The sequence below is a fragment of the Magnolia sinica genome, chromosome 1 (assembly GCF_029962835.1).
Source record: "Magnolia sinica isolate HGM2019 chromosome 1, MsV1, whole genome shotgun sequence".
In the NCBI taxonomy this organism is placed as follows: domain Eukaryota; kingdom Viridiplantae; phylum Streptophyta; class Magnoliopsida; order Magnoliales; family Magnoliaceae; genus Magnolia; species Magnolia sinica.
The window spans coordinates 55155532-55173291 of NC_080573.1; the positions used below are offsets into that span (position 1 = coordinate 55155532).

At 40.5% G+C, this 17760-nt stretch overlaps 1 long non-coding RNA gene across 1 annotated transcript; it reads left to right on the forward strand.

Moving 5' to 3' along the window:
• Positions 1-3452: 3452 nt before the first annotated feature.
• Positions 3453-16437, forward strand: LOC131243832 (uncharacterized). The gene is made up of 5 exons (XR_009170203.1): positions 3453-3689; positions 3780-3902; positions 4000-4103; positions 15682-15773; positions 16333-16437. It is a non-coding gene; the product is annotated as an uncharacterized LOC131243832 (long non-coding RNA).
• The last annotated feature ends 1323 nt before the right edge of the window (positions 16438-17760 follow it).

A 17760-nucleotide genomic window follows, 5' to 3' on the forward strand; every position in this document is an offset into this window, starting at 1 on the left:
GAACACCGCTCCACTGGCTATTATGATGGTAATGGACGAGCTACTTTCTATCAAGTAATGACGCACAAAGAACCCCCGTTGAGCTATGGGGCACACCTTTGTTAATAACAATCTATTCTACTTGAGACAATTGCTTCATTCGAATTTCCTTTTCCTTTGAACTTCTCCTGGGCCTATGAAAATAAAACAAAACCCTTCTAAACTGATTTACAGTTCACATGTATAAGGAACATCTAAGGCCCATCTGAACGCAACTCCTAAAAGGGTTTTTCTGCAATTTCTGTTTCAGCAAAATCAGTCAACGTTCTGCAACTGGCTTTTTAGCATAAATTTCAAGTAGAGTGCAAGTAGATAGGATTTGTGAAAATACAACTAAACACGCAGCACAAATTCAAACTGTAATTTTTATTAGTCATGCTATAGGCAAACTCATCATTGATCTGAACAATCCACTGTTTGTTTCCATATTAGAAAATCAATTTGCTTGCATGATCCTAATTTTCCAATGAATGCTTATGGAAATGAAAGATCCATTCATTTATCTATACCATCAATCATTTGGGTCTTTTATTCTTTGTTGTGAGTGAACCCACTGTATATCATATCACAATGATGTAAATCTAAGCCAACAACAAACCTGGATCAAACCCTAGGTATTAGAAATTTGTATCAAACACCACTCCCAATCCATGCGCTTTGTGGAAGCATGATAAACAAATATAGAACAATATAACAATGCAGGATAACCATATCAAAAGCAAACAATTCACAAACACATAATATTTTACATGAAAAACCCTTGTGGGAAAAAATCACCGCACAAAATCGATAGAGATCCACTATAATAAAAAACTTAGAGTTGTACAGACTCACCTTCTTCAATTACAGATTACTACCAAAAAAATGGGCAAAGGATACAGACAATGTAGGTTTTTAGTTACGGATATAAACCGTAGCTAAATTGCTGTAGATTATATCCGTAGCAAAAAAGTTGCTACACCATTGAAAATTGACGGTCCTGTAAGGGACTTTTTGAGGCCCACCACAATATATGTGTTCTATCTAATCCGTCCATCTGTTTTTAAATATAATTTTAAGTATCATCCCAAAAAATGAGGTATTTCTAAGGCTCAACTGGACCACATGATAGGAAATAGTAGAGATTAAATCACACGCAATGTCTATGGTGTGGTCCAGTTGGGCATTCAATATACCTCATTTTTTGGATCATTAACTAAATGTATTTATAAAAATAAATGGACGGAATGGATAAACCCTATACATCATGGTGGGCCCCACGTAGGTACCAAATCCACGTCCAATTATTTTGGGCGTGCACTCAAAACAGAGCCGTGCACCTAAATGAATATGCGGCCCTTTGTCCCCTTCTATTCCTCTCTCTCTCTCACTCTCTCTGTGCCCAAAATTGAGTCCCCTCTATGCGCCCTAAACCCTTTCTCCCTCCCTCTCTCCCTTTCTCTTAATCATCTCATTTTCGTTGGGGCCAAGCGGCGCCGGTTCGTGATCCCGTCCGACTACCTCACAGTTTATGTTGGGGCCGAGTGACACCGGTTCGTGATCCCGACCCAGTTCCTCAACCTCCCGATTTTTGTCTCCCTCCTGAAGAAAGTAGAAGAGGAGTTTGGATTCCAAACGTGTGGTGGCCTGGTTTTGCCCTGCGAGGTGGGTTTTTTCAAAGGGGTTTTGAAGATTCTTGAGAAGGACGAGTAGAGATTCTGTGGAGTAGAACTGGAAGAGGTTTTTAAGACTTTTTCCAAGGTTAGTTTTGATCCTTGCAAGGAAACGATGGGATCTTGCCATGGCTTCACGCCCCTGTTGCAGAAGACTAGGGTTTGACGGTTTTGGATGGGTTTTTGCTATTTTTTTTAGGTCCTTGGGTTTTTTTCCTTTTTTAAAAAAAGGAGGGGTCTTTTTGTAAAGAAAAAAGGGGGTCTTTTAGATGCAATGTGAGGGGGTTTAGGATTTTTCCTTCCCTTCTTTTTTTCGTCCATGAAGCCAATGTTTGGGGGTTTCAATGAGACGTTGATTATCTTTTCTAAAAAAAAATAATAATAATAAAATTAAAAAATCATCCCATTTTCAAAAGCATTAGCATTTTCTCTCTCTCGTAATCTCAATGGATTTGGAAAGGTGAGTGATTTCTCCTTTTCTTTTTTGTTGATTTCCTTATGTTTTGCGGATCTTTTCTGATTCACGACTGAAGATCTCGATTATCAGTGAAGAAATGGGATTTTGATTTTGGAATTTATCGCCTCATTTGCTGCATTTCCGACGTTTTTGCTCTCGTTTCTCCATTTAGGGTTTTGTTTATGTGATTAAAACTATTTGATAAAATGCCTCAACAAGGATGGCACATGCACAATGGCTACGTATATGCATGTGGATTGTTGCATTCTCTTTCTTGTACCTTCTTAACTCATCCGCCCCATCCGCCCTTAACCCCATTTTGAGATTTGCTCCTTTGCAAACATCACCGAGTGTTTCTAGGTTAGTTTGCCACATATGGACTCATGTATGCATCATGTTATCCATAAATCAAGCTCACCGCCTTCAAATATGTAATTAACTTAAGTTTGGAGACTGATTTAAGATATTTTAATTACATCAAGCAAATGTCAGTGGCATTTCAACATCTAGGATCATTAGATTGGTGTGGTTCTTTGTGCATGGCCAAACAGATGAACGGTCCAAATCCCATAAATGTGAGTGCTTGTTAACTAACTTAGACATTGGTGTTTATAGCACCAGGTCACACACATCAATGCCGGTACGCATGGGACAAACGAACCATGTATCAGGTGGAACCAACAATGTATTTCATTTCAGGTTGGTTAACTGTCATGTAGACCATACATTTTTTGTTAAATAAAATGAAATTGCTAAAATTGTTGATTTTATAAATGTGTTGCAGGTAAAGAAGGGCCTATATAAGCCCATGAGTAGGGGCTGTAAATATGGAGGCAGCTGGCTATGAGGCTGGGGCTAGGCTTGCAGCTGAGCCTGAGGATGCGGATGAGGCTGGGGCTTATAGCCTGGCTACACGTGATTCAGATATGCTTTCTGTCCTTTATATTATGATTTAGATGTGTATAGATATTCTATGAGTTTTTGCAATCCACGCGTTTGAATTATCATATATGCTTATGATTTTAATGCACCAAAAACCACCCATGCAATCTCAGCCCTGCAAATGCGTCAACATATCAAGCTCATGGACTTGACATGGATATGTTTGATGCGGCCTAGGTGTGGAACTAGTTGTCCATTCCAATGTTACCAAGATCACCAACCCACCTCATTCTTTTGGAAAAAAAAAAAAAAAAATGAAAAAGAAAAAAAGGTGGCACTTCTAGCAGTCATAGATATTATTGTCCTTGGCCCCTAGAGTCTGCATTTGGATGTTCTGATTTCTTTGTGCATGCAATTTTTTTTCCATTGAATTCAATATCAGTGAGTTTCTCAAATGTTGGATGTTTTGCTAGCAGTGATTTCTTTGTTCTAATTCCTTTTACTTTATACCAATGTTTTTATTCTCAAAGTTTAATTTATCTATTTCATTATGGTGTTTTCTCATAGGATGCAAGCTCTAGTTGAGGACTACATTTTCAGTGGAGGCATTTTCTCTGTGCCGGTATTTCAATATACTAATGAGGAAAAAAGCTCTCAAGGTTAGCATTGCATGGTTAGGTTTATGTACCAAAAATAATTAGAAAACAACTAATTTCTGGAGAGGAGCACAGAACACAGTAATTTTGTAGCGAGCTATCTTCTTTGTATATTTCAAACCAAGTTCAAATGGACCCTTTGATCGTCAAGCTTCTTGAGGATGATGAGGTTAACAACATTCTTCTAAGATTTACCTTTTGCTATATTTATTGAAGGTTTCCAAATTTATTTATTTATTTTTTTAATGGTAGTTTCTAGCTTTTTATTTTTCCAACTAAGAACATGTTCTTTTATTTCTTCTTGATGCTCCAGGATGAGACCATACATTCTAGAAAGGATGTGGAGGCATTAACAGCTGCCTTAAATAGAGATATTGGAGGACACGTCTATTTTTCAGCCTGTTGATCTAGATGCTAGTTAGATTACCAATCCCCCGGCTCTGTGTGTGTGTGTGTGTGCATGCATGCAGCCTGGTGCTCGTGCACGACTCTCTTTCTTTCAGTTTACATCTAGTTGTAGAAAGCAGCTTGGATTGCATTATAGGAGTAATTTACAAGGAAAAACTTATGTGAGCACATTGTGACCACATTCTTGAATTTGGATAATGGAATAATACACCCACTTTTGAAACCTTCTTAGGCCCATCGAAATGTTTACTTGTCATCCAACTTATTGATCATGATAAGGTCACATAGACCTAGATGAAGGGAAAACATAAATATCAACTTTTACAGCCAACAAAAAAGGTTTTAGTAGTGGGCATTCAATCACCGTTGTTTCTGGTGATATGGTCTACTTAAGCTTTTGATATACTTTTATGAGAAGGACGGATGAAACAGATGGACAACATGGATAAAATACATACATTGCAGTGGGCCCCACAGTAGCCATCACCACTTAGCTAGGTGGTGTTCAGTCACCACCACCCAATCTAGACAATCTTTACATGTAACGTCTCGGAAAAATCCGTACAAAGGCCCGAGTACCACCTCAGGCAGAAATCCCTAAGGATCGTATCCTGTAGAAATTTAGGCAAAATTTAGTTAAATACTAAACTAAATAGGGGATGGATTTAGCTTGAACCACTATCTATACAAATGACAAGACCCAAAACTATCAAAAGCAATTACTCAACACTACTTAATAACCTAGGAGAAATCCCAAAAGCCATTTGCTCTTGGGAGCACATTAAAACTTCGAATCGGACCTATACTACACGTCGAAAGTCTGATGACCGCGAAACTATAAGTTTATGTCCGCCTTACTGGGCTTGATGACCAACGTGGGAATCGAGCCCAAATAGTATCTAGAAACGTACAACTTGAGCCCTCAGCGAAGTGTGTGAGAAATGCGAATATCCTTAGAAAAGGTATTGAAACTTAAGTGAATTAGGCCATTCGCTTGCGGGCGAAATTGAAGATTTCAGACCATCAGTTTCTGACCGAACTTCACCCATGGATTAGGGAAATTTTCCTGCACATATCTGTATACTTATGGTCATGATCGAGCGACGATGACCGTTTATCTGACCCGAGTCCTCCATGGTCGATCCACTAATCCGATGTAATGCCCTGAAATTCGGGGGTTGAGCATAACTCAGCTCCCGAGTTTCAAAAACATCACTTATGCAACATATGAAATGATGAATGTATGTTGTCTGTATTAGTGCATAAAACATGGAGTAAATTAAGCCAAATTGCAAACATAATCCAGGGATAGGTGAAATATGCAAGCGAAAGACTGAAAAAACACATGTATATAGCTATATAAGTCCCTAAGATATGGATGCTCTGCTAGGTCATAATTACAAGTGTTTGTGTCAAAATATGAGTATCAAAATGAAATCACCCATTACAAAATAAACCCTGAATCCCCGTAGCTCAGGACACGGTTCACATGAACTCGCCTGAGAACTGCATAAAGAAAAACGCGTCCTCCTCATCCTCACACTCCTGCTCTGCCTCAAAGGTCGCATCATCATCTACATCTAAGATAGAGTCTGGTTGGTGTTGAAATACCGTCTCAGAATGTGGGAGTGAGTGATCAACTCAGTGGAACTATATAGTAAAAGTTAACATATTATCAATTCAATCAGGCAGTAATGATAAGGCAATACAATCAAACATGTCCTAATTACTCTTGTTAATGTAAGGATGTATGTAGAAATGATGCATGCCCTCGCCTGCACTCCCTCAGCGTCTTCATCTTAAGGTACGCATGACAACCTTCCGCAGTGCTCCACAATGCCAAGGCACATGTAATGCGGTGCATGTTACCAAGTTGTTATTAGTCCTTTTCATACAACAAGATTGGGAAGCTAAGGTACCTTCCTCATATCAATTCCCAAACGGTGATCCATTCTAGGGTCGTCAGTCCTAAACAATCTCATACGATATTGTGGTTCTAGGTCGCTGCAAAGGGCTCATCACCAATCAATGCATGCCTATCATACCTTAGTTACTACCCTAAGGCTTGTCGCCTCAATGCAGTATCAAGGTATGCTCGAGGTCACTACAAAGGGCTTGTCACCAATCAATGTATGCTGACAGCACGAATATAGTGTCCCATACCACCATAATCGGCTCACGAGTCTGAATTGCTCACTGGTCACTACGGAGAGGCTCGTCACCCCAGCGTAGGCCGACAGCTCGACCATGGTGTCCCATACCACCATGCCCGGCTCATGAGTCTTAGCGGATCGAAGTACCATAGTTAACGAGATTGCACTAGTAAGTTTGGTACCCTAGATTCAAACAGTAGTGTCCATACATGGTGAACATCCACCGGGACAATCGGGTTACTTGACGAGCTCGACTAGCACGAGCGCACGTTTAGTTAAACGACATGAAGTGCGCAAACACTCCGTGTGGCCAAACCACTGCTGACAGCCCTAATACGACTCGGGTTCGTCAAACACGTCCTACGTGGCGAAAACAACCTCGACCACGAACTCAAGATTTGTTACCGATTCCCTGGACTATTTCATAGTCCTAAACACATTCAAGTGTAATAGAAATTCATACCAGCAATTCAGAACAGTAATGGATCAACAATTCTAATCATACAGCATGTGAGCATTTGATGAATATCAACTTAACATGAATTCACACGTAAGTAGCGTCTAGGTTAAACAGATAAAGAATATAAATTGTATGGAGGAAATCATACACATCATTAAGATAGTTGAGAATCTCTTCTCAACGCCCATAAAAAGTACAATATATGATACACTTATTCATTCAAACATTTCTACAAACACTTAGGCTACATATTCCAACATACATGACGTATGTTGGTGATAGCTCACATTAGGACAATTCCTCTTGCCAAGGAGTTGCTACACATACAACTAGTATAAACATGTAACAATTAATCATGGCAAACACATGCTCGTATTTCATATGTATACGATACTTTCTACATATACATGGAATACACAAATCTCAATATAATTCATATATATCAGAAACGCAATACAAACATCGCATTTGGCATGTGAAATCTCACCCACAACAACAATAAACCATTAACCGACATTGAAAGCCTTGAAAACCATAACCTATATGAATATAGTCCGCACCTTAAACCAGAAAGTGTGCAACAGATCTGATTCAGACGATAAGTCTTCGTCAACGGCAACTAGATAACCTAAGGTAGGATTTAGATTAGCTACATCAACACTTAGACTATTCTAAGCTTCAAAACAGGTTAGGGTTTGATTGACTTACCCAAAAATGAACTTAGAATCGCCGGAATAACGATTCAGATGCATTGGTTTAGGTACGCAGAGTAACAGGGAAGAATCTCAAGATGATTCACCAACTTCTCTCTCACTTTCTCTCTTTTCCTCTCTCTCTTGGTTAGGGTTTGGAAAATTCGTATGGAATTTGAGAGTGAGGATTTAAGGTCTTTATATAGGCCTAATATTGATGAAAATAGCCCCAGGGCCAAGGTATACTTAGGTTATAACCAAATCGGGTCCATTTCGGTCCAACGGAGCACTTCTGGTGGTCCCTTTTCCACGTGTGGTCGGACTTAAGCTCCCTGACCATGGATCTAGGTCAGGCTGATTTTTTGTACCGATCAAATTTACAGATTAGCCATGGCGGACCAGTTTCAATTCAACGGTCACCGAAACTCGATCAGGTCCACCGGCACTTTGACATGTATGGGCCATCTTCCCTGATCCGAGGGTAAATTTGGGTCAGATTCTAATGGTCAGAATGCTTAAAATCGGCGCACAAGCGACACGACCCAAATTTCTTAAATTCATATTTAATTTCTAAATAATTTCACATTTCTCACACTTTTTACTCCGGACTCAAGCAAATCGTCTCAGGACGTCATCTGGACTTGATTTTTAAGGTGATTGTCAAGCCCAACAAGGTGATCACAATTATCTAAGATCATCGCTATCGGACTTTCGACGCGCAGTCCAGGTCCGATTCAAAGTTTTCAAGTACTCCCGAGAGCAACTGGATTTAGCGTTGAATCCTAGATTTCAGGGTAACATAGCGCTAACAATTCTACAAGTTTTGGGTCTTGCAGATCAAATTTAAAGTGATTGATGCTAATTTCATAGGCAATCGAGTTTAGTGCTAGTTAATTCACATTTAACTTCTAAAGGCTTGAGTCCTAATGGAAACCTGATTGAGGTGGTGCTCGGGTCTTTGCATAAAAATTTTTTGGGATGTTACATCCGCTTATACCAAAATCATAACCTGGCTTAGATCCATGGTCAAAGAACTTGCTCCATGCCGTAGGTGAGTAATGGACCTTCAGATGAGTCCCTTTTGCCCAAAACGGGCACCCTTTGGCTATAACCTAAGTATATCATGGCCCTGGGGCCATTTACACCAGTTCCGGGCTTATATAATGCCCTTAAACCACCACATTCCCATTTCATACGAATTTCTCTAACCTTAGGAGAGAGAAGAGAGAAAATAGGTGAAAAGAGTGAGGAGAAGAGAGAGAGATAAGGAGATCGTTGCTGAGATTCACTCTCACTACTCCACGGGCTGAATCACCTCTCCCGTTTCCCTACACCATCATTTTCAAATACGATTTGGGTAAGAAATCCTAACCCTAATCTTGTTGTAGAAATCCAAGTTGGTAGTTTGTCGACCTAGCTAACCTATTACATCGTGTAGGTGTTTGTCGTCTCGTTTTCGAAAACGTACAATCTGAACCAGGTCCAAATTGAGCTTTCCAGTGAAAGGTGCGTACCATAAATGTTTAGGTTATGGTTTTCAAGGCTTTCAATGTTAGCTAATGATTTATGTCTAACTTGACTACTATCATATCATCTTAGACATGTCGATTTCGATATATTACACATGTGTGAACTATGTTGTATAAAAATGCACTCCATGTGTTTGGTGAAATGTTTGAATGAATATGAAATCCTGATTTGTGCTTGTCATGATTATTAATCTAATTTCCATGTGTATTATATGCTTTATAACCGATGTTGTGAAATGAATTGTTATAGTGAATGTCGTAATTAATTTAGTCTATGTATTTAGTAAGGTGTAGTTTAAGTGTTTGATAAAATGTCTGAATGAAAAAAAAATATTGATGGTTGGTATTTATTAAGTGTAATAAGATAGGATTCTTAATTTCCTTAATCATATGTATGGCTTCTTTCATGAAATCATATCGCTGCTACACGACTTATGGATTTAATGCAAGTGTTTGGCAACTGTAAGACCCGTATCCTAGTCTGTACTGTTCCATCGACTCCCGCGATCCTTCCCGTTGAATTCCAGTAACCTGCGACCGATAATCGACGTTTGCGTGCAACCCTAAGTTATATCTTTTAGAATTTAGTCAGCTTAATCTGAGACTTGTATCATTGCGACCGCAATGTCGCCGCGGTTCCAACGCTGTGACTCATGCACCGATGCGATACCCAGGTCAGAAGATGTGGGCCCGCGTTCAATTCGAAGAAAATGCCGAGCGTTGCGAATTTTGAGGGAATCTCTACAATGTATCCCATCAATCAATCAATTAATTAATCAAGTACACTCCATACCTCAAGTACATGCAACCCATCTCTCTCTTTTCCAATAAGTCAACACTCTCTCCCATACCCATCCCTCTTTTACCAATTTTCAAACCAAACCATACCCATCCATATCCTTTCCTTATAACCACCATAACCTCCCACCATATCATCCCATCCCCCCCCCCCCTCTCTCTCTCTCATTTCTCAACACAACTCCCAAGCTAGCAAGAGCATCACACGTCCAAGCTTTTCCATGAGAGAAAAGTGAGTTCTGTGGCCCACTTTCCCATCCCTTTAACCTTCATCCTAGCCATTCAAACCTCATCTCCCTCCATCAAAGTGAAGCACATGGAGATCGGCTTTCCAATGAACCAAGAAGATCGAACGGTGGGTGCTTATTAGGCTAGATTTTTCATGTTTTGATGATGGGCCAAGTGAGGCCTACCGATTGATGGTATGGATCTCACTTTGGACCCTAGGTGTGGCCGATGGCCCACCTTGGTGCTCATGATCATTCCATGATGTGGCCATTCTCCATGGACCCCATCATGATGTTTACTTTCCTTGCATGAAAAGAGGTCCTCTAGACCGTCCATTTTGAGTGGAGAAGGGATCTCCATCGTTAATCCTTGATTTGGTAGGCCCAAATGTATTGGGACCCACTTGATGTATGTTTTAAATTATGTAAGGGAGGGCCCATAGTGTCGGAGTCCCTACATCACACGTGTCCCACTCTCTTTTTCTCTCTCTCTCTCTCCCTCTCTTTTTCATTTGTTTTGGTGTGTGAAGATGTGATTGTGTGGCCCACTTGGATGGACCCCACCATAAGAGATGACTTTTATCCAAGCCATTTATAAGTAGGGCCCACCTTATATGCGTTGCACCCATACCATCCTCCATGTGGTGGCCCACCTAAGCCGGGCCCACCTCGAATGTATGTGTTACGTCCAACTGTCCAGCGTCCTGGATTGGGAAAACAAAAATATCAGCTTGGTTTAAAGCTTTTGGATGAGCCGCTCATGCAGGCCCCACCTTGATGCAAGTATTCAATCCACGCCGTCCATTCCATTCTAGAGTTCATTTTAGGCGTTGAACCGAAAAATGAAGCTGACCCGAGTATCTGGTGGGCCATAGCATGAGAAACTATGGTGGTTACCGTTGAAAAACCAACTGCCATTTTTATTCACCAAAATATATTGAATATTAGGCTCGTCCTGCTTGTCTTGAGCTATGGGGATCAATGGCGGGGTCGGATTTCCCTGATGCGGGCCCCACGTGTGAAAAACCTTGAGAACACAGGTTTTCAAAAAAAAAAGCATGCAGCAACTGACGCTGCTGCTGTCAGAGCCATAGGCAGCGCCTGCTGCTGCTGGCAGGCGGGGGAACGAGTAGGGACCCACGGTCCCAACCGTGGGCCCCACCATGGTGTTTGTATGTCATCCAAACCGTTCATATGGTGGGCCACTTACAGCAGTGGGCCCCCTCCAAATTTCAGCCACATCCAAGACTCAGGTGGCCCACATCAGAGGAAAGAGTGGGGTTAAACTGTCTGCCATTGAAACCCATTTTTGGGTCCACAGGAGTTTTGGATCAAGATGAAATTTGTTTTTCCCTTTCATTCAGGGTCGTGTGACCTTATCAATGGGTTAGATTACAAATAAATATTATGGTGGGCCCCACATGGGACCCATAATGATGTATGTGTTCATTCTCATCGTCCACTGACAGTGGACGGTGAAACCAATCCCCCCTATGTTCTATCCACACCGTCCAGGAGATGGTCTGTGCGCGCGTGTGTGTGTGTGTGCGCGTGTGTGTGTGTGTGTGCGTGTGTAGATATATTTATATATATCTGTATATATATAATATTGTATATATATACTATATATAAATTATATATTATATTATACATAATATATATATGATGGTGGGCCTTCATGTGGACCCCCCCCCCCCCCCCCACCATGATGCTTGTGTTGCATACAATCTATCCAACCATTTTAAAAGCTCTTTTTACAAGCTTGAGACTAAAAATAAGACAGATCTATAGTCTAAGTGGACCCCACTTTGGTATATATATATACAAGGCCATAGGATTAGGCCCATCTTGATATATTATGGCCTATTGTTGGGCCCACTTGAGTATAGACATGGGGCCCAATTGGTGTGGCCCATCTAATGTACATAAGGCCCATGTGATTAGGCCCATTCGATGTATTTGTGGCCGTTGTTGAGGCCCACCTTGATATGAATATAAGGCCCATGTTATAAGGCCCATTTTGATGTATTCAAGGCCCATGGGTTATGGCCCATTACAATGTATTCTAAGGCCCATTTATGTGGCCCACTTGATTATATAAGGCCCATATGATATGGCCCATTTGATGTATTTGAGGCCTATGGGTCGAGGCCCAATGAGATGTATATTGGTCCATTGCAATGTGTGATTCCCTATAGTTTGTGTAATGATGTTTTATGGCGGGCCATGCCTAGGGAACAATGTTGGTTTGACGTCCACATTGTAAGAATAATGTTGGTTAAATGTCCGCATTATGACTCTCCTTAGGGCCCATTGATCGGCCCAAACTTGTTGATAATTCATCACTTTATAACATGCTTAGTAAGCTCCATGATTCATGCCCATACGCATCATAGATATGCTTGATATGAGGAATGTTTGATCATAGCATAAGCCGTTGGGCTGAGACATTTACGAGACTCCTTATGAGACGGAGTGCCCCCATATGAGTGTGTGGTACGCGCAGGATTACTGCATGATTTGACGATGTGACTCATGCATTCTGCATATGTGTGACTTGATCACTGCATGCCCTAGTGACATCAGGGTCGTGGCCTCCACAGGCACATCGTGGATGGTCGTATCAGATACCGAAAATATTGGCTCTAGTATTGTGGGCACTTAGGATGTCCTTGGGTAAAAATTTCAGAACCTTTTTGGTACCAGGAGGTGCTCCAACATCTAGACCAAGTGGATACACGAGCGCCCGAGTGCCGAATACAAATAGGCTGCGTCTCCCATTGTGTCATGGTCGGTTGTAAGGGGGTGTAGCCTTATCCGCCTGAGTGAGGGGGCTATAAGTTAGGCTAAGCTTGACCAGCTCGCAAATGAGTCCGTTATCGAGGAGCCGGGTAGGTATTGGCAGACTACTGGTTAAGCGGATAGTGTGGTCTCTTCCACTTACTTGATTGTGCAGCTAGGGAGGAGGCAATCAATGTGAGGTGTATTAGATCCTGGTGATATCCAGAGAGGAACTATACTGATATGTGTACTTAATGAGGACTGACATGCTTGCTTTGCATCTTGCATATGACATTTGGCTACATAGGCCTCGCATCGCATGGCCTTGGTATGGCCGATAGCATTCATGCCTTGCATCACATAGCTTTGGTACACCTGATAGCATTCATGGACTTACCGCATCTTTCCGCATTACTCTGATATTATACACTTGGCACTTGGCATACACTTACACCACCCTCTAAGCTTTTATAAGCTTATGCACGACAGTTGCGTGCAGGTGTCGTTGGATAGCAGCAGCGTTGAGGTAGGAGCCCGCATCAGTTTATTTTGGAGCTTTTTGATTATCTTGTATTTTCCTTTCCGCAATGTACTTAAAGTTTTTGATATAGTGGATATGTGGTGACGTTGTTTTGTGAATTGGTTATGCTTGTGGTTATGCTCCATTACAAAAAAAAAAAAAATTCATATTAAAAATTCTCCTTGTAGGATCCCAGGATCAGAACTTGGCATATGGATGCTAGGAGCCGAGAATGGGGTACTACGGAGGCTGTTGGCGCCGAATTCGGTGATCGGGAATTTTGTGGACCCGGTTTCCGAGTTTGGGGCATGACAACAACATATTCCATGTGTTTGATAAAAAGCTCAAATAAGTGTTGTATTTGGATTGTTCATTAAATGCTTATATGATTATCATATCTATCCACATGCTATATCTAAGTAAGATTGGGACTACAACAGAGTCCAGGCAGTCGATAACAATTCCCGTTTGAGTGGCCGAACTAGTCTCGCCACATTGATACGTTCGGTAAATCTAGGTCGTACGATGATTGTCGACAGTGGTTAGGCCACGGCGAGTGCTTACGCGCTCCATGTCGATTAATATGGCGTGTGCTCGTACTAATCGAACTTGTCTAATAAACCAACTGGCCTATTGTGTGTTCACCATGTATGGATATCACTGGTTGAATCTAAGGTACCACTTACTAATGTAAAGACCCATTTCAACTATGGTACTACGATTCGCTATGACTCATGAGCTGGGCATGGTGGTATGAGACACCGTGGTCGAGCTGTCGGCCTACACTGGGGTGATGAGCCTCCCTGTAGTGACCAGTGAGCAATCTAAACTCATGAGTCGAATACGGTGGTATGAGACACTATATTCGATCTGTTGGCCTGCGCTAAGGTAACGAGCCTCCCCATAGTGACCTCGAGTATACGCTCTCAAACTTACCTATCCACTACTTTTCATTAGGAGTGATGCCCTACAACTTGCCTTTCGGTTGGGTATATGATATAAAAAGAGGTACCTTAGCTTCCCGAATCTGTTGTATAAATAAGCCTAATTAAGTACTCGGCTAACACGATCATGCACTGCATTACATTTGCTTTGGAGCACTTTAGAGAGTTTACCATGCGCGAATGGTTGATGTAGTCGCTTGAGGGAGTGTCATACGAGGGCATACATCATTACTGCATACCATCCCTGCATTAATAAGAGTAGTTAGGGAATGATTGTTGTATTGCTTTATCATTACTACTTGATTGAATTGATAACATGTTAACCTTTACCTTATAATATCACTGAGTTGATCACTCACTCCCACTCTGGGATGGTGTTTTAAAACACCAACCAGACTCTATTATAGATGCAGGTGATGAGGATGTATATGCAGCGGAGTTGGACTTCGTAGATGAGGAGGAAGAGTTCTCCTAAGTTCAGCTCTCTGGCAGGTCTTTGTAGACCTCGTGCTGCTTCGATGGGATTTCAGGGATACATGGATTAGTCGAACACTTACATTTTGTCATTTTGTATATTTTGAGTTAAAACATGTATATATTCGGCCTAGTAATATACTCATACTCTAAAGGTTGTGAAACACATACATATACCTTATAAATCTATCTCAGTCTTCCACTTGCTTAATTACATTAACTTTGGAGTATGATATGTCGATTTAGTGTAATCCCTCACATGTTTAATGCAATAATATGGACAACATTTAAACATCATTATCTATGTTACATAAATAATGCATTGGATCTCGGGAGTTGAGCTTTGCTCGGCCCTCGAAATCCAGGGCGTTACATTACAATTGTCAATCTAATTTTGCCTAATAAATTTTACACCAGTTAGATGGGCATTGATGAACTTGTCCTTGTAGCTTTTAGGCTGTGTTGTATCCACATAAGGTTCACAATTTAAGGGATGTGGTTTGCATGGTGTCCATGACAACAAGTAACTTGGTGGTGTTGGGATGTGGATTGCGTGGCTGTTGGAAAAAATTTCACAAAATAATAATGAAAATGGAAAGATAAAAAATAAAATTAATTAACACTAGGATGAAGTTTTAGAAGTAAGAATACATTGGGTAGAATAGTGATAACGTAAGGCCTAAGTGTGGAACCAGCTGTCCATTCCAATGTTACCAAGATCACCAACCCACCTCATGCTTTTGACAAGAAAGAAAATGAAAAAGAAAAAAAAGGGGGGCACTTCTAACAGTCATAGATATTATTGTCCTCAGCCCCTAAAGTCTACATTTGGATGTTCTGATTTCTTTGTGCATGCAACATGCTTCCATTGAATTCAATATCAGTGAGTTTCTCAAATGTAGGATGTTCTGCTGGCAGTGATTTCTTTATTCTAATTCCTTTTACTTTATACCAATGGTTTTATTGTCAAAGTTTAATTTATCTATTTCATTATGACGTTTTCTCATAGGATGCAAGCTCTGGTTGAGGACTACATTTTCAATGGAGGCATTTTCTCTATGTCGGTATTTCAGTATACTAATGAGGAAAAAAGCTCTCAAGGTTAGTTCATTTCCACTTAAAACATTGAATAACTAGATAAATCATCCGATATGTACATTGATCAGTTGGTAGTTTTTTGGCTTTATCTCATTTTTCTACAGTGGAGCCTGAATTCATAGATAAATCAGATGGTATGTACATTGCTCACTTATGCGATACTACCCAAACTGCACTTCTATTTTGCTGTTGATTTATAGGTTTGATCTGGAACTGCAGATATTTTCATGAGATGTGTCTCGCATTTGCGCATCAACATAGGCAAAAGCAATCCCAACAAAAACATGACTGATCCAATTCCATCTTCAATAGACAACAAGGTCATGGATCCTACATAGTTGGCCTTAGGTGCTTGGCCTGAGTTCTTTTCTTTTCTTTTGTTTGGTTTTTGTTGCTGATTTTGATTCATGGTGAATGGACTTGTAAACTAGATAAACATGGATAAGTATATTCTGGTAGACTGGTAGTGAGTTGTAGAAAATAGGTTTGCAGAGGCGAACTTTTCAACCCAGATATTGATAAAGTAATTGGTATTACCAATTTGGAGCAATCAAATTTGCAGGTACTCTCTCTCAGAAGAGCACTTTGTTTGGATGATCAAGATTCACATTAGATTGGGTATAGATAAAACTTATGTGAATACTTGGTTGTGCATGTACAGCTATTCCAACACAAGTATACGGCGTCCTCTTGTTCATTAATGAGGTTCATGTGCAGAGGTACTCTCTCTCAGAAGAGCACTTTTTTTTTTTAAGTAGCAGTTTCAATGGGAAAATTGTAGCAGGGAAATTATGTAGCGTTCTCTGAGTTTTTACTTTCTACCTTTCGGTATCTATGGTCTGAAGATGGAGACTTTTGCAGGTTTTTGGATTTTTAGGTGATGAAAATCACGTAGAAACCTAGATGTATAGCGTGAAGCATTGGGCCCCATCTAAAGAACTCCAAAATGCAAAGGTCTTAAATGGACTAGTATCAGGGTAGACAGTAGGGATGGATCAATAGTGACAGTGATGGAAATGGCAGAGGATTTGAACCGTCAGATGTTTGGGATTGTTTATAGCCATAAGAGCCCGAGGTCAGTAGCTGGAATTGCTGGGGCGAATGCTGCTTCTGTAGGCTTAAAAGATCAGATGTACGGAATTCCATTCGTTTTGAAACATAGGAGGAAGACAGTGAAGATAGCAAGGGAAATTTTGAAAATTTTGCTAGAGTTGTGGAGAATATCGATGCTTCTCTACCTTTGAAGGGGATGGTCATTGTTGTTATCTGATCCGATGGCTGGAGCTTTCACTCAGTGTGGCATCCGTTTCTATTCTGTACACAACATGAGTTTAGAAAATGTGAGTTTTTTTGTTTTTTCTTTCTAAAACTATTGTCGTTGAGTTGTTGCATGATGCTTGGTTTAACTGTCAAATTCACCTCTGTGGCCCTCCTTTCGCTGGCATGTGTTGTTAACCTCTGATGGGCTCCATCATAAATGGTCTCTGGCGCTGAAAATCTCTTCCATTGGACAAGTCTATAGTCCGATTTCCAGTCATTATAGAACCAGTCGTTGTTCTATAATCCAATCACAATTTCAGGCCCACCTGATGGATAGCTCAGATGTTCATGTGCAGGTTGGGTGATAGATGGAGGGAAATGCTTTAAGGTTTTTATTGCCCTTGTTAAGAAAGGAATTTAGAAAAAAGGCTAGCTTTTCTTTTCATTTATGATCTTTGATGCACTATTACTGAAATCATAGAGTTTGGTCAAACAACAGATGCCATATCTTGGTGCATGTTTTCATCATTTATACGTCAAATAGTTTTGATTTGATGTTATTCTTGCTCTCTCCCCTAAGGATCATTGGAACTGTCTTGCATCTTGTCATCCCTATAAATGGTATCTTTGAAGTTGTATGAATTTTGTTATGCTCCTGTAATAGGTTGAAACGATATTTCTACTTAGAAAATGCACGTCCTAGTAATAGGTTGAATCGATATTTCTTCAC